The 18,448-nt window shown below is 47.7% G+C and overlaps 1 long non-coding RNA gene across 4 annotated transcripts in view; it reads right to left on the bottom strand.

Annotated features, from left to right (window-relative positions):
- LOC140849740 (uncharacterized) overlaps positions 1 to 18,448 on the bottom strand; it is a 183,756-nt gene that overhangs the window by 118,439 nt on the left and 46,869 nt on the right. For 2 of the 4 annotated variants that reach the window (XR_012131915.1, XR_012131912.1), the window contains one exon: positions 11,669 to 12,260. The exons of the other annotated variants lie outside the window; for them this stretch is intronic. This is a non-coding gene — a long non-coding RNA (uncharacterized lncRNA). Of the gene's footprint in view, positions 1 to 11,668; positions 12,261 to 18,448 lie in introns of those variants that run through there. 4 annotated transcript variants of the gene reach the window in all.

The following is an 18,448-nucleotide window of genomic DNA, read 5'->3' on the forward strand; positions in this document are numbered from 1 at the left end:
GGCCCCATCTACACCATGTGTCTCCCCTAAGCCCCCATCCACACCATGTGATGACCCTGAGGCCCCATCCGCACCATCTGATGACCCTGAGGCCCCATCTACACCATGTGTCTCCCCTAAGCCCCCATCCACACCATGTGATGACCCTGAGGCCCCATCCACACCATGTGATGACCCCTGAGGCCCCATCCACACCATGTGGTGACCCCTCAGGCCCCATCCGCACCATGTGATGACCCTGAGGCCCCATCCACACCATGTGGTGACCCTGAGGCCCCATCCACACCATGTGGTGACCACTGAGGCCCCATCCACACCACGTGGTGACCCTGAGGCCCCATCCGCACCATGTGGTGACCCTGAGGCACTATCCGTACCATGTGATGACCCTGAGGCCCCATCAGTACCATGTGGTGACCCCTGAGGCCCCACCCGCACCCGCTAGCCTCTCCTACAGTGGTGCTTTGCTGACGGTTGGCCCTCAGCCACCCAGGAGGCTCCACTCAGTGGTTTTAGGGGCCTCTGGTCTCTGGGCTCAGTGTCTGCCCTTCCATCACAGGGAACTCATTTTTAGGTTTTGAATTGTTTTTGCTAATTTCTGTCAAGTTCTGTTTGAAGGCAGAACTCAGGCCAGCATTTGAAAATTGCCAGGTTAAAGGTCAGACTCCCTCAGCGGGCACTCAGATCCCGCGCAGCCTGATTTCCCGGCCGCTGCACGGATCTGACCCTCGGGGCTGGCTGGTCACCCACCGTCCCCAATGCACCTTGGCTTTCTTCCTACTATTACTCTATTCCCATTACCCCATCCATTGGGCCCAAGTGTCCTTTTTAAAGGATGCGATAGCCCACATCACCTCCCATACTAACCCCCTCCCATACTGGGCCAAAAGATCCAGTTCACATCAGTTGTGGTGAGTCATGTGACAGCATGCACCCTAACATGACCCGAAGGGCACTTCATCTCTGTGGTGTTCTCCCGAAATTCACAGCCCTCGTCTACCCATGAGAAAAACGTCAGACAAACCCAGGTTAAAGGACGTCCTACAAAACACCTGGCCACCATTCCAAAAACCCGTCAAGGTCATCAAAAAAAAAAGTCTGAGACACTGTAGGGGCTTGAAGGAGCCTCAGGGGTCCCACTGGCTGAATGTCCCTCATTGTCCCAGCTCCGATCCTCAACTAGAAAAGACATTAGTGCAAATGTAGTGAAATCTGAATAAGGCTTGGAGTTTGAGTGATGGTAATACATCAACATCAGTTTCTTAATTATAATAAACGCACCATAGAAATGCAAGATGTTAATAGGCAAAACTCGTATCATTGTCATACAATATAATAAAATTGTCATATGATATCAAACAATAAGTTAAAGCATTAAGGTAGCAGGATCTTACAATTATATATCACTCATACATACATTCAAAATATTTTAAATTTAAAATTCAGGCAGACCAACCAATATCCATCTGGAGGCAAGATCAAACATTCGAGCCGTCAGACCGACTCGGCAGACCTCGGGCAGGTGGCCGTGAGCAGGCCACGCCCTTTCATTCATCTGTCCAACACCCACTGAAACCCTGATTCTGCGTAGGGAACTCATTTTACGGTGGGAGAAGTTTGGAGCCACTCCAGAGGTTTACTGTTGTTCTTACCACTGCCCCATCACCTTTTTTTTAAATTAAACTTTTTATTTTGACCTAGATTTACATGCAGTTGTAAGAAATAATGCAGAGTGATCCCATTCAGCGTCTACCCATTTCTTCCAGTGGCAGAATCTTGCACAGGTAAGGTGCAGCGTAACAACCAGGAAACTGACATTGATACAGTCCACCATCTTATTCAGATTTCATCAGTTCATTTGTGTGTGTGTGTGTGTGTGTATGAGTTTAGCTCTGCAGTTTCATCCCATGTGTAGCTTCATGTGTCCACCACACAGTAGGGACAGAGAACAGATCCGTCACAAGCATCCTTTGCTACTTTTCATCACCGAATCCATCTCCCACCCTAGCCTCTTACCTACCACCTGCCAACCACTTCCCTGTTCTCCATTTTTATCATTGCAGAAATGTCATATAAATGTACCAAAGTATGCGACTCTGGGGGATTGACTTATTTACTCATAATTCCATGGAAATTCAACCAAGTCTGTATGTATCTGTGGTTTGTTCCTTCTAATTGCTGAGTAGTAGTTCCTGGTTGGGTGAATCACCATTTGCTTGACAATTCACCTACTAAAGTACATTTGGGTTGTTTCCAGTTTGGGGTGATTATAAATAGTGCTACTATAAACAATCAGGTACAGGTTTTTGTCTGAACATACATTTTTATTTCTCTGGGATAAATGCCCAGGAGAGCATCTGCTGAGTTGTATGGTAATTACATATTTCGTTATCTGAGAAGCAGCCAAACCATCTTCCTGGGTGGCTGTGCCATTTCATATTCACACAGGCAACACACAGGTGACCTGGTTTCTCTGCTTCCTTGCCAGCATTTGGTGCTATCTCTTTTATTTCAGCCATTCTGATAGATGTGTAGCGATATCTCACTGTGGTTTTAATTTACATTTTCATTGTGGTTAATGATGTTGCTTATCTCTTCATGGGCTTCTTTGCCATCTGTATGTCCTCTCTGTTAAATATCTGTATGTGTCTTTTGTCTATTTTCTAATTGGACTGTTTGGGGTTTTATGGCTGAGTCTTGAGATTCTTTATATAAGTACTAATACTTTACCTGCTAAGTAGTTTGTAACTATTTCCTCCCTGTCTGTGTCTTGTCTTTTCATCTTCTTCACATGGGCTTTCACAGAGAAAGTTTTTTATTTTGATTAGGTCCAACATATCAACATTTTTTCTTCTCAGGATCATGCTTTTGGTGCCAAGCCTAAGAATTATTTACCTAGTCCTAGAGTCCAAAGATTTTTATCCTGTGTTTTTTTCCTTAGAAATCTTGCAGTTCTTAGTTTTATATTAAATCCATGATCCACTGCGAGTTACCTTTGTTATTAGGCATGAGGCTCAGGGCAAAGTTCCTGTTTTTTGTCTTTTGGTTTTGGTTTTGGGTTTTTGCCTCTGAATGGCCAGTCGCTCCAGTGCCATTTGTTGAAAGGCTCTTCTTCCTCCACTGAAGGCTGTTGCACCTTTGTCAAAAGTCAGTCGGGCATATTTGAGTGGGCATATTGAGTGGATCTCTCTGTTCTTTTCCCTGTGTCTCTCTCCCTGTGCCACTCTGACGGGATTCCTTCAGCTGCCTGGAATCAGGTCGAGTGAGGAATGGCCCTTGGAAGACTCAGTCACGGTGCCAGTGGGGAGAGCCCCCTGCCCAGCTGAGGTCTGCACCTACAGGGTACAGTTTAAGCCCTGGGCCAGTGACCAGTACTGGTGCTGTTTCCTCCCTAGCCGGGATGCATGGATCTGGAAACAGAGGGCAAAGAGGCAAGGGGCTCCCGTCACTACTACGCCTCTAATGACCCCCACGCAGCATGTTTCCCTCCCACCCCCACTCCCAGCCCTGCAGATTTAGAGTCTTGGAGAAATGCTGGAAGCTGAAGCTGTGTCATGTCAATCAGGACTTCTCATACCTCCACAGGCAGAAAGGGCTTCCTGTGCTGGCTGAGGTCCCCAGACGTGCTCCTATATATGAGGAGTATGGCTGCAACTACACGAGGGGCCAGGGAGAAGGGGGTCTGAGACCCACAGACCCACCGGGGTACCTCTTAGAATTTCCATGTGGTAAACCAGAGAAAACTCCGAGCAGGCAAGACACCTCAGCTCTCAGTCCCTCAGGAATGAAGTTGTGGGGGCTATGCTAGCAGAGGAGATGGTTGTGGGTAGCAGAAACGTGGGACGGGTGGTGAAGAGGGAATTTATAAATACTAAGTAGGCCTTGTGACTGCTGCAGGCATGAGGATTCAGTTTCCCCGTCTGCTTTACTCTGCATATTGTACACACATAACTCACGTCTCTTGCCCTGCTCTCCCCACCCCCTGCTATCCCATAGAAGGTACGCTGATCCTGGCCAACCTAATAATTCAGACTGTAGGCTGTAGTCTATCTAAGGGTGATTTTTACTGAAAGGAGGCTGACTGTCACCAAGAGCACCTACTCTGGCTGATGGGACTGGGAGGGTCTTGCTTTGGGGTGAAGGTAAGCATTTCTCCTTTGGTATGAGGAAGCACCAGGTTTCTACAATTGCTGTTAGGAAATTAGATATGGCTAGAGTGTGTTGACTCTGGATGCTGAGTAGCCATATGTGTGGACTGCGGGCATGGTCTGTTGGCATCCAGTGCCACCCTGTTCCTGCAACAGCTGTGCCGTGTTATCTCAGGGGCTACGAGCCTGGGAACAACATTTTCCAGAATCCCTTGCCAGCAGGAATCTGGGTCAGATTTCACCTCTGAGGTGCTCACATGAGGTTTGGAAGGCAGAAGAAAGCAGAGATCCCTCCTTCTCCAGCAGCTGCAGCTCCTGCCCCAGCGCCCAGCCTTCTGCTTCAGGCCGCAGGCAGCCGTGGTGGCTTCCCTAGCAGATTCTAGCATGTTCTTCTAAGTTCCTGATTCCTGGGCAGCATCCCCACCCCAGGGCTTCCACATGCCTCAACATTACCAACGGTGCCACGAACGCCTAATTCCCTCGTGCTTGAAGTATCTCGGCTGATACGATGCCAGGACAGTCATCTGCGCTCTGAGTACCTTGTCTTGTGGCTGGTCGCCTGCAGAGAGGAAACCTGCATCTGTTCCACGACAAGGGCCACAGCTCCTGCTCCATACACGCAGATGCAGGCTGCAGATGTTCTGGAAGGGCTGGGTGAGTGCAGTTTGCTCGGTCTCTAACAGCACAGGGGGCACCACAGCGGATGCTCTGAGCAGCTTCAGCAGACAGCCTGCAGATGGGTCTCACCCACTCTCACACCTTTTCTGACCGCCTTCCACGTTGTGATGAACAGAATCTGTTGATCTGTGAAACCAACAAACTTAGCCTCACCTGTGCCTAGACGTTTCTCCCCTTTTCCATCTCCTCTCCACATTTTTAAAAAAATTTTTGCTGGAAGTGGCACAAAGAAACAGAAAATATTTAAGCTGCTGCTACACCGTTCATGTTTTTAATTCGACAAGAAAACTTGTGCAATTGCATGGAACATTTATCTAATTTCTGCAAAATGTTGCTTTCCTCTATGAATAACAAACAGGCTGTGAGGCAGCCCTACCCACCAGTCGCCGGAACAGAGTCCTGCCTGCACTGCACAGGACCCATCCAGCGTCACCCATGCTCCTCCAGCTGGCTGGGCACCAGCACATGGCAGATACCTTCTGACCCAGCAGCAGTCAGTTGACAGGTTCTTTTTTTTTCTTATGCATCCAGAATACAAGGATGGAAAGTCGTTCTCCAAATGCAGGGAGAATGGGGACCCTGTGACTCAACTTTGTAAACACACATTGAGACAAAGGAGCCGTCCTGTGCAATAGAGACATGCAAATGTGAATCTGCATAAATCTACCAGCATCCCTCCTGCTTTGTCTCCTCCCACCAGGCATGGGATGGAGGCGATTTTAGTCCCTATCCCCTCTGCTTGTCTAAGGAACGTCACCCACTCCTCAAGGACTTGTTCTGCAAACAGCAACTTCTCTAAGAAATAATGTTCCACGTACTCTCAGCCATCCCCACTGACTGGTCCCCTCACACCCAGCATGTTGGGTCCTCTTCTTTGCCCCCCACAAGTCTGATCTCCCCAGCTGACAGTCGTGACTGCAGCAATAACAACAGCAGGTGATCCAGCCTGCTTAGGGCTGAGCACAAGGCCGGTGTGTCCCGTGGATTATCTTCTCCAGTCCCACGTTAGGAATGTGATAGGATTTGAATAGATGAAAACACTGAGGCACTCAAGGTCAGCCATGCAAAGGGCTTTTGAGGAACTGAATCAGCATTTGAACCCATGACTCCAGAGCTCAGCCTTTTCACACTGAACTAGAAAGTGCATAGTAAGTGATATAATATACAACATAAATAAGTACCAAGTCTATGCACTGAATTTTAGGATATTTAAAGTAAATGAAATGCATTATTCAAGTCATCAAGTAGGGTAAAGCATTCACATTATTCTGGGTTCAACCTGTATCCTGATGAAATGTGCAATTAAATAAAAGCACCCAGTTTGATTTATATCAGGTTGAGCCACACCTGGAACCAGTTTCTTTATTCCCTTATACTCTGACTTTGGAAATTCCAATTCAGGCCTTTCTACACCATAAATATTAAGTGTGAGTTCTTAAGTTCCATCTGAAAGACTTCTCAAATTCTCATCATTATTCTTCCAAATAACAACCAATGAATAAGAACATTAAGTGGAGGAAATTTCTTTTAGGTTCATTGAGAATGTGACCTGTATTACACAGCCATGCAAAATCTTAAGAAGAAACGTTTTATAGTCCATTTTTCCTTATTAATGCTTATCTAAGAAAGAATAAGATAGAACCTTCTGATGATAAAACAACCATGCTATAAATTATTACCTCAACAAAACTTACCTTATACATTTTATAGTTAAACAATACTGAAGAATAAAGAGGCAATTGATAGCAGCATCTGAAAACTCAGTCATTAGATTTATCTAGAAATGGTGAGACAGAGAAGGAGGCTATTGGAAATATGGTACAATAACTCAATTTTTGTCTAGGTAAGATTTTACAGTAAACTTGTACTCAAGTCTCCAAATTGTACCAACCCACTAACAGGTTAGAAGTCTGAGGAATAGGCCCCAGACCTGCAGCCAGCCAGCTGCTGCTCACATCACACTGTGAGTGTTCCTCCAGATGAAACTGATCTTAGAACTAGAAAACCCAGTGTTGTGGGAGACGTTACCATGTCAAGCTTGGAGAGCATCCATCTCAGAGAGGATGAAGATGTTCATAGTGAGTTGATCCCATTGTCTCTGATACAAACATATCTGTCATCTAAATAAACATTTGTTAAGGAAATAAACAAGGAAGACCTCAGATGAATGCCTGCCCTGCCATTGTTAACGGTGGGACCAGAGACAGTCTCAGCATTCCAAGCCTTTGGTTTCTTTGTGTGTGAAATGAGTACCAGTGTAACCTCAAAGGTTGGTCGGGCCGGAGAATGTAAGGTGTGCATCAACAGTGCGCCAGTCAGTGCTTGCTGACACGGAAGTGGTCTGAGCCCCCCATTTAAACAGAAAACAGTGCAGTGTGTGTTCCATGCCAGGCAGTTTTCACCAGGAGACCATTTAGTTTTCTACTCTCATTTTCCTTTGTCAGTTTAAATCACTTCCTACTAGAGATGCCTAAAGAGGGTAACACATTAACCTTCAGAGACCCAATAACTCAGGTTTGTTTATTCTCAGCAGGTATTTGAGTGTCTCCTCCGTCCCTGGCAGGATGCCACGCAAAGAAAGTCACAGAAGTGATGTAACTCACCACATGGTCCAAGTCCCCACTTCATCATGGAGTCACAGCACCACCCCCCGAGGGCTTAGCCTTCCCAGCCAGTCAAGAAGGTGATGGCCTTTCTCAGAGCGAGGGCCACAGTGAACGAGGTGATGTCTAGGGCACCTTGAGAGGACCCACAAAGAGAAGATGCCCAAGGGGAGAGGGCATCCTTGTCACTAGAAGCAGCAGTGACATGAATAATGGGAATGACTTCCTAGGGGAAAGATAAGCACTCAATCAGCTGGACCACAAAGCAGGGCCTTGTACAGCCAGTGGCCTAAGAGGTGAAGAGCCCTAGTGAATGTCCCAGTAAAGAGACGACATTGGGTGGAGAACAAGGAGAAGATCCACTGGGGTGGCTGGATGCTAGACGGCAGGGCAAGAACCCAGAAGGCAGAAGAGAGGGCAGGGGCTGTCAGGCCAGAGTGGCATGGACGGTGACAGCAAAGGGGGTCCGCCAGTCAGCCTCTTGCTGCATGACAAGCCCCAAGACAACTTAGGCTTGTAATAGCCGCTTATTCTCATGATCCGGTGGCTTGGCTAGGCCTGGGTTTAGCCAGGATGCCTGGAATTCTCTGTCCACACGGTGTTTTATTCTAGATCTCCGCATAGTGGTGGATCAGTTTCAGTGTCCCAGGGAGCAAGAAGGGAAGCAGGAGGTGTCTCCTGAGGCCTCCAAACTCAAATCCCCACATTCTGGAGGTCAGGAGGCCAGCCCATATTGAAGGTAGTGGGCAAATGGGGAAATGAGGCATAAATCCCCAGGCCGTAATGGGTGGCTGTATTTTGCAGGCTACTGCTTGAAGAATATTCCAAAAGGCCTTGAGGAGGCACCGTTGGTGGAAGCTTTGAGACGCATGGGTGGAACTGAGTTGGGCTTCCTGCAGATGTGCTCTAAGCGTGGGGAGTGCAGGCTGGGAGAGGTCAAGGCAGACCCAGTCCCGGCTGCTGCAGGCGTCTGAGCAAGGAATAATGGGGCAGCCCAAATTCTACGTTTCGGTATATGCCCAATAAAAGTGCACATGTATCCTTCATAAGGATATCCACACATGCAAGTATTATTAAAATAGCCCAAATCTGCGAGCAATCCAAACGCCTATCCACAGCAGAATGGATAGATGGCTTTGGTATACGCACACGGCGGGGTTAGAAGGAAATCTGCTCCGAACAGCAGAAGCACGGGCCTCACAGATGCTGAGCCAAAGAAGCCACACACGAAAGCAAACTCCCTGTGCGAGTCCCTGTATATAAAGTTCAGAAACAGGCGAAGCTGGCCTGCGGTGTTCAGCGCTGGTGAGGGCCATCGGTGGGGAGCTGGGTCTAGTGCGCGGGAGGAGGGTGAGGGGCGGCTATGCCCATGTCCTGAGCTGAGCTGGTTGGCGATGACACGGGTATGTTCGCTTCGTGAAAACTCAGAAAGCTCTATCTACATTTATGATTTATTTTTCTACATGTACGCTGTGTTTCAACTAGAAACCAAAATAAGTTCATTAAAGGATAAAAAAAAAAGCAATGAAAATCCAACCAACGTTAGAAGCAGCACAATGCAGAGTGTGACCCCAAAGGCAAGGCCCCACGGTGTAGCGTCTACCTCTGTGGCTGAGAGGGGACACAGGCTTCCAGTGGCCACGGACGAAGTGGCCCAACCAGGCACAGCGGTAGCAAAGTCTCAGCGCACCATGACTTTGGGAAGGCTGAAGGAAGGGGAGTTGAGAGAAATGAGGAGTTACTCCAGGGGCATGTTGGGTTTATAATTACAGTAAGATTTCTGGGTATGGACTCTGTGGTGAGCAGAAAGCACATTTTCAGCCCCCTATGCATGCATGTATGCATGCACATACACATGCATGCATGCACACTATATCATGCATACACACATGCACATGAGTGCAAAGTTGCACATGCACTCCTGTATGTACCCATTTATGCATTCACACATTTACACTCATGCACACAAACACATGCCATTTTTCATATATATACACTTGTGTGAACATGAATATGCACACACATGCACATGCCATGCATGTTCATACACATAAACACGTGTTCACACAGTGACAGATACAGGATCACACATGCACACTCACAGCTCATACAAACACACACATGCATATATCCCTGTGTGCACACACACAGGGAGGGCTTAGCCATTTGTCTTCTGAGACCGTGTTTTAGGAACTGCATGCACTGTTAGAAAGTAAATCCCTGAAACTAGGAGATGGCTCCATCCTGAATACAAGGAGGGAGGCTGTGCCCTCCTGGAGTCTCCCTCAGGGCCTAGCCACATGCCCTCACAGTGGCTGCCCAGCCCCTCAGCAGACCACTGCCACCCTCATGCTAGGGAATATGACTTCCTACATTCCTGCCTGTGGCTCAGGAACAAAGGCCATCAGCAATCTGCTGGTCCTTGCTGGTAACAAGAGACAGAAGCCCATGGTTGGTTCACTCATCCAGTGGTGAACTATAAAGAACCACTGGGTGAATGAATAAATCTTCAGCAGCTACGAACAGAGCATTTAAGGGGGAAATGAGGGACCCTAGAACCAACTCAGCTCTCCCCAGGGTTCTGCTTGGGGCAGGTTCATGGGGCATCTCTGTGTGTTCCAAAGAGCCCATTGGAGCTGGTCACCAGCCCTTTAGTGCCGGGTGTGAAGGCCCTCTCCCAGCAGGAAAGCCACCTCACCCTGCAAGCCAAGCTACTTTTTCTCTAGTGTCAACCTGAGCAGAGTCTCTGCCACACGCGGAATCTACCCATGAATAATCCATGCACTTCAGAGCCCGTTTGACAGGGAACGTGGGAACCACTGCAGACGGTCGCAGGCAGTGGGACTCTGGGTGCTAATTACTCTCACTGTCACTTAGCAATACCGTCACATCTTCTGGGGGAGAAAGGGGCCTTTGCCTGTCTTCCTCAGGAAGAGAAGAATGTAGCCAAACAAACAAACCAGGGTTCTGCAAAGCATACAAAATAGTGAGTTGCGCAAGTGAGTCTATTTAAATAATCTCAGGAAGGAAAAGGTTTTAGCCAGAGTCTTCTAACAAACCGCCTATAAGGACGTTGGGCTGAAGTGCAAAGCCCAGGGAGTGGGAGGCAGGGGGCGTGCTGGCGTTTGAGCAAGTCCGGCTGGCACGTAACCCCTGGTCTTTAGTGCCTCTGGCATGTGGTTTCGGCCACCTGGCCTAGTGTGCTCCTCCGTGAGAGGATGAGAGCTACAGAGCATGCACATGGGGCTCAGCACCTAGAGGCTGTCCGAGAGAATGGAAGCTCTTAGAAGGTGCCCAGTGTTCTGCTCGTGGCTTTGAGTAAGTGATGCCTGGTGCAGAGGCCCCGGGTGCTCCACCCAGACCCTCGGTTCCTCCCAGCATTTCTGAGCAAGGTCCTTGCTCCCTTCCAGCTTCCGTGCACTTTTGTATCAAGCCTCTTGTTACTGCAATAGTGTCTGGGGCAGGCCTGCAGCTCCCAGAGACCCTGTCTGCACTTGCTGGGAGCACAGATGCCCGGAATTGATGGGCTCCCCCCAGGGCATCCCCTAGCCAATGACTGACTGCTTTGGCATGTGCAAGCCCCAGTCCAGGCCACCTCGCCCAGCTCCCCAGGAGGGTCCTGCCAAAGCCACCTTTGTGGGACCCTCCATGGGACCCTTGCCTGGCCTCTCTTCCTGTCCTGTCATCCCATCCCCTCACCAGAAACTCCTGGGAGCACTTCCTAACAGCTCCCCTGTGCTCAAGGTCCCTCCCAGGATTGCTGGCATCTGCGCTCAGTAAGCATCTTGCATGCTGATTCCCCCCTGCTGCCCCCCACCTCTCATGCCCACCGCATAACCCCAAAGGTATCACCCCCTGCTTGTTCCAGATCTTCCAAAGCACACACTCAACATGCACAATTTTTCCAATTATAAAGGCTGAGGTTAGTTGTGAGCCCTCTTTGAAGGACGACTTGACCTTTATTACTATTCTGAATCTTTGCTCACCTCTCTGCTGCTGTAACAGGGGAAACTAAATGGGAAAAAGACAGACCAGTTCCAGGCTTTACTTTTAAAAATGTTGGTAGAATTTAACTTCCACTTGTGAGTTAGGGAAGGGAAAGAACTTTTTGTTTCTCTTCTTTTCAAACAGGATCCCAGGATTTCAACAGGAGTCCGAGAGCAGTGCTTCAGAAATGACGTTTGGGGTATAAGACTGTTTTAGGATTTTTACAAAAGCAAAGAGACAACTTCACATTGTTCTATTTATTTATTTTTTGATACGAGGAACTTATAAAATATTCTGCCCTCATAAAAGCTTTCAAAGAAAGGAGCCTTTTTCAACTGGCCCTGACACTGACATCTCTGGGGAATGAAATGGCAAAGGTGTGTCTTCCTTCCCAAAGGGGTGGTTGCTTGGGCCCAGGAGGAACACAGCCCTGAGACAAGCTCACCATCCTCTGAAGTATTAGACTGTCTCCAGCTGGGTCTGTGTGGACCCAGGATGACCAAGCCTTATGGGCTGTGAGCTATTTATTAATTGGAACTCGGGCCATTTTTCACAGCGTTCTTTCATGAGTGGTGTTACTTCTTAACCCTCCCAAAGCTTGGGGATGGCCCCCGGCCTGCTTGACAGAGGCTTAAATCTAAAGATAAAAAAATACAGGCAAACACATGACCCCGGAAACAGCACGTGGGTAAAACTCAGTCTTTGGAAGAGGTCGTGTGCATCACACAGAGCAAGAAAAGTTCCCTAGAGAACTCATTTAAGACCAAAAAAATGCTTCCCTCTCCCCAAAACTTCTTTCTTCCACTCTGGGAGTATTGAAGATAAAGCTATTTTCAGGAGCACGCTGGAAAAAAAATGGAAAACAATGTAACATAACTGGTGACATTTTCCCAGGAGATGCCTAGTTTGAGCGTATTTCCATTTTAATGTCATGTAAAGGTCATCAAAATTAGTGGCACACACTCTATTTTTAAATGCATGTACGTTATTTAAAGCGTCTTTAAGAAGGAGGAACCCCTCTCTGTTCTTGTTGCCCATGGCTTTTCTCATTTGCTCTCCTACCAGATCTCATCTTCCCCTGTTTACATCTCTGCTCTGCTCTCAAGGACTGTCTTCTAGAAAATTTTACACAAGAACACCTTTCAACAGGCCCCTGGACAAGTTGCTTACTTTGATGCATTCCTTGTTTCCTTTAAAAGCATAATGTTGCTTTACAATTTACCTCCCCACCTATCAAAGCTGCTGTTCACCTGAAGGCCTTTGAATGCATTTTGCTGGGATCAGAAGTAATTACTTTGCAAAGTTCATTTCCTACTTCAGTGTCTTCTTTGCCACTGAATAAATATTTCATAAGCCTGAAACTCAGAGGCTGTTTCTTTCTCTTAGTTCTTTTTGCAAGCTTTTTTAATTAGCAGATATGCCTGTATGTTCTCTTTTTTTCTAGATTTTTTCATATCATCTTACAGAATGATATACTTTGAAACAAGTCTAAGGAATTTTCCCACAAAATACTGAAGATACCATTGCACAGGAGAACAAATGGGGAGCCGGTCGTTTGCATGAGATAACACATGCTGATAATTTATTCGGCGTTCATTCAAACCCACGCGTGAGGGCCTGCCTCATGACAGGCCGTGGAAATGGATGTTTGCTCACGTCGTTTCTGGGGATGCTGGTTATTAGTTAACTTGGGAAGTTTGGAGATCTGAGGCTGAGTTTTGGAGTGCATCATTAGAAAGACTACTCAAATTCGCTGGGATGGTAGCATATGCCACTCGCTGCCTGCCTGCCTGCCTGCCTGGTGACAGGGATATTTGCAGTGGCAGCTGATGTTTCTGCAAAACCCTGACTTCAGATAAACCAGCTGGGGTAGGTGACTTGGAATCGACAACAAGTTCTTATCCAGCTGGCACAGAATGGAGGCATAGGCAAGAAAACCAAAGAGAGGAGGGTGGCATCGGCCATGCCAGGTGGGCAGGAAGCTTAGGTCTCATGAAGCCTGCAGTGGACACGGAGCATTTTAGCTCCTGGCATCTGGAGTTACCTGGGAACATCACTGCCTTCCTGGTGCTCAGCTTCGGGCACCTCAGTGAAGGTGCTCTGCCCTCCCGTAAGGAACAGGCTGGTGACCCGGACAAAGCTGGAGGGACTCGGGTCAGGAAAGAAAGAAATGAGTGCCATCGGCTTGACAGCAGTAGTCACGCCCACCAGCTGAGCAGTCAGAACTCAGCTCGGCTCTGTGCTCCACTGGAAAGAGGGCTTCCCTGGTTTCTGTCCCACTCCCGTGCCGGATTCTCCAGTATCTCTGCCCACTCTATGCACCAGCCACCCAACAGCCTTCCAGTAAACTCCTTTGTGGTTCGAAATAGCCAGAGCTCATTTCTGTTGCTTGGTATTAAAGAACTCTAAGTGATTTGGGGCTTAGAGAGAGGTCAACAGGACGCCAGGGTGGGGCGCCAAGACCTCCACTCACTTGCCATCCATTACCGCCCCCTCCTCTGTGCATCTAAGCAGGCCAGAGCCTCTGCAGATGCCCAGGTGAGCTCTGGACATAATAACCTGCAATCCTCATGGTGCCCCTCGAGGGCATGAATCATTCTGTGCACTAAAGGGGAGGGGACGACTGTGCAGGGGCAGCGCATGGAACTCAGATCATGATCACCGTCCGTAGGGCAACAAAGTCCACTGGCTTTCCGCTCTCCAAGCCTCCTCACATTCAAGTGGAAACAAAACCAGTTTTTTCTTTTTAAATAGTGCACTCCAATCTTTTCATTAACAGTCCCTCCCACTCTGAATTAATAGCAGAAACATCTGTCTCTCCTGCGTAAAAACCTTATTTGGAGTCTCCAGTTTCCAAGCAGACAGAAGAGGCACAGAGGGAAGGGGCAGGCCCCAGCTGCTGCCCCCGCCCTGCACAGGAGGGCCCAAACCCCCTCCTCACCCAGCAGGCGGGCAGAAGCCAGCGCCCTGGCCAGTCGGGCTTTCTCATTCATCCGAGATGGACCACACTCTGCCTGAATCTATTTCTAATCATGGAGTCTCACAACGCGTTGGGATGCAGCAAACTTCACGGAGCCAATCTCAGTATCTCTCCCCTGCGTCAGCTCAAATATTGAGTTTCAAGCTCCTATCTGACCTGTGTTCCTTAGCTGAGAGCTGTTCATCTTCTTCATGTTTAGGAAACTGCAAGCTCAGTATAAATGTGCCGCCCTCTGGTGCCTCTTAAATTCTGTCTGGAAGAACGCCGCGGGGAAAAGGGCCTAGCATATCTCCTTAGGCTTTGGGGAGCTCAGAATTTGGATGGAGATTAATGCACATGCTGTAAGTCACCACGAGCAGAGCTATAAATAGAGGGGCCTCTTTCCACATGGTTGAGGATTTTCAGGTTTAACCACAAGACTTTATAACCCAGATCCCCACACAAGGGCAAGCATGACACTGACCGTGCTCCGGGAGCAGATATTTTATGCACGAACTGATTTCATTTCTGGAATCTTTCAGATTTTAAGACATAAGAGTCATGGAATATTCTATACTCACCCACGTTACACTTAGAGGTTCGTCCAGAGCACCCGCTAGCACAGTTTGAGGGCTTCTGGAAGGCTACTTCCAAAGGCATTAGGCATTTATTTTTCCCCCTCAAAGAATAATATGCTTTCTACTTGAAAATGAAGTTGCCGCTTCAAAGTTGCATCGCTTTTGCGGAATGCTGAAGCGGGTCGCTGGGGCTCTTTGCCTCTTTCCCTGAACTCCAGCTGCATGTTGGTTCTTGGGTCTCCTCCCTCCGGAAACACCACATGCTTCCTCTGTGCTCTTTTTCACTATTCCCACCTCAGGCAGGGGTTGGAGGCTGGCTGGCTGCCCCCCTGACCTTACACAGTTTTCATTTAGAGCAGGCCTATCACTTAAAGCACCAAGCAAAATCATGATTCAATAAGAAGAGACAGGGAGCCTCAGGCAGCAGCTTTGCAAAGTTAAGGCTTTGTTCAATAAGAAGGTTCAGTTAGATCAGGGTTTCTCACCCATGGTGGCTGTAGCCATTTTGGACTGGACCACTCGCCATGGTGGAGTCTGCCCTGTGCATTGTGAGGCATTTAGCAGCATTCCTGGCCTCCTTGCAGGAGATGCCTGTAGCACCGCCCCTCTGCCTCAAGGTATCAACAGAAATGTCTTCAGACAGATGTCCCTGGCAGGGCTGGGTTGGGGGATCACTCCTAGTTGAGAACTATGAGCTAGATATTGATTTAGTGCTGCATGACTCTAATGAAAGCAACCTTTCCTGGGCTGAGTTTGGAAGGCTGATTTTCTGAGGACCAGAAACAATCCCACCAGTCTGACTCCTGCTGTCAGATGCATTCCCTAAATCTCATCCATTTCCATCCAGCAATCTCATGTCTGAGTATCTGTCCAAAAGAACCGAGATCAGGATCTAAAGAGATATCTGCACCCCATGTCCACTGAAGCCAAGATGTGGGGACAACCCAAGTGCCTGCCCATGGATAAGCAGATAAAGAAAAGGTGGTAGATGCATGCAGTGGAATATTATTCCGCCCCCGAGAAGAAGAAAACCCTGCCATATGCAACCACACGGATGAACTCAGAAGATGTATGTTGAGTGAAATAAACCACTCACAGAAGGATAAATGCTGCATGATTGCACCTATACGAGGAGTCTGAACAAGCCACACTCACAGGATCAGAGAGTAGCATTGTCAGGGGCTAGCGGAGTGGGAAATGGGAACTTGCTGTCCATCGGGTATAAAGTTTCAGATATACAAGAAGAATGTGTTCTAGAGACCTGCTCTACAACACTGTGGAGTAGTTAACACTGGGGTACTGTGCACTGAAAACATGAGTTAGAAGAGTAGGTCACATGTTCAGTGTCCTTACCACAGTGTAAGATATGATGACTGATAGACAGACGGGAGGGAGGGGGGCAGGGCCGGGGAGCCAGCTGGATGCTTCTGAGTTCTAGAAGGAGAACTTGACAATAGAAATGACGCTCTCGGGAATCATCAACAGTCACGACTCCTGGGTCCCTGCCCAGCTGCTCCTAAATGCACAGTCAGCTGTCCAGCCTGAAATAAAAGGTTTATGTTGAGTGGTCACATGGGTTCTTGTGGCAATAACATTTGGAGCCTTTTACTGGGACATAAACTGTAAGCTAAAATGTCACCAGATTTTATTAGACAATCTAAACTTAATTGCAAATAAGTTGATGTACTCGTAAAAGATTATGTAAGACTGCCGTCTAAGCAGGCGTGTGGGGACCGGCCAGGAGCAGAAGGCAGTGACCAGGAGCTGACTTGTCCTCTGCTACAAAAGGCAACACTTGGTTCCTGAGGTACAGAAGGAGGAATGATGTTGGCAAGAAGCAACATTATTACTTAATAATAATAACACGAGGAACCAGAGGTTAAAAGAGGTCGGTGCAAATCATGTTCTAAGACCATTTTCTCTGGAATAAGATTTCCATAAAGAGCTCAAAGCTTTTTAATGGCCAGTGAGAACGTCATTGGGAAATTAATGATGGCTCTGAATGATAAATCTGCTTTCATATAGAAGGGCTGGTTTTATGAAAATATGCTTTTATGCCTCTAAGGCTGTAAATGAGAACACAGCAAAGATACATCCAGAAGGGTCATCATGCCAAGTCAGGACACCTGTCCCATCACTTGATTTAATCAAATTTATTGGAAATAAATATTGAGATCAATAAAGACCTGTTTGCCATGCAAAGATCAGTAGTTTTCTCTTTTTAAGCTAACATATGCTTAATATTTGTGGACTCCATGGTTTGGGTCAGAATCTTGTGTTTCCACCGTATGGCTTCAGGAGAATTTACACAGAATAACAACTACAAGAAACAAGTTTTATGAACACCCTAACATTCACCAATATTCCATAAAAGGCCATTTTAATTTTTAATTAATCACCTATTGATCAATTTTCAGAAAGTGGTTGAGGTTTCCTGTGGCTGCTGCAACAAATTATTACAGACTGGGGGCTGGAAACAACAGAAACATGCTCCTTCCTGGTTCTGGAGGCTGGACGCCTGACGTCAAAGTGCTGGCGGTCATGCTGGGCTTCCTCCAAAGGCCCCAGGGGCGACTCCCCGTCATGGCTGCGGCGATCCTCAGGGGTGCTCGGCTGGCAGCTGCACCCCTCCCATCTGCCTCTGTCGTCACAAGGACTGATGCCCTATATGTCTGTCTCTGCCTGATTTCCCCTTCTTAACACAGTGGCCATTGGACCAGGGTCCATGCTGACCCAGCACAACTTCATCTGAACTAATCACATCTGGAAAAGTCCTATTTCCGAATAACGGTATATTCTGAAGTTCTTAGTGGTCATGAATTTGGGGGGACACTATTCAACCCAGTAGACTGGTAAATAGACTCCATCCCCATGTCACACATACTCCTTCTCTGGAACCCAGGGACAGGGCACTGTCAGCTCATCTTTGTGGCATTGAGTGTCCCAGGGTGGCCCAAGCTACCGCACCTGCCCCAGCCTGGCCATCTCTCCATAACACCTATTAGTTAACATTACCTCATTTACTTTTTATTTTTTATTAAACTGCTTCACTTTTTTACTGAATACATTTTTTTTAAAGCTTGATATCATCACCTTAGATAAAAATAAACGTCCCTTGCCTGTGATATAAGGTGATCTTAGAAATCAGCTAAAAGAAAGCATGGTAATGTGATGCATCGCCATATGCTGCTACCTGCAGTCTTTTGCCGCGATAAAGACCGGAAGGTGGAGGAGAGACTGGCACCTGAAGAGGCTTTCTGCGTTCCGAGCTCAGGACTGACAAAATTAGAATGGCCAGGGCTCGTCTGCCATGAGGTTAGTCTCACTTGGTGCCCTGTCCCTGGGCCACCACAAAGCATCTCTCAAACACGTCCACACTGGGAACATACCGTTAGAATGACCACCTCCCATGTTTTGCCAACCTGGGTCCACCTGGGTGACCTTGAGCTTCAGTTCTCTCCTCTGTAAAAGGGGAGTTACTGTTACAGGGTCCAA

Source organism: Manis javanica, chromosome 5 (genome assembly GCF_040802235.1).
Source record: "Manis javanica isolate MJ-LG chromosome 5, MJ_LKY, whole genome shotgun sequence".
Lineage (NCBI taxonomy): Eukaryota > Metazoa > Chordata > Mammalia > Pholidota > Manidae > Manis > Manis javanica.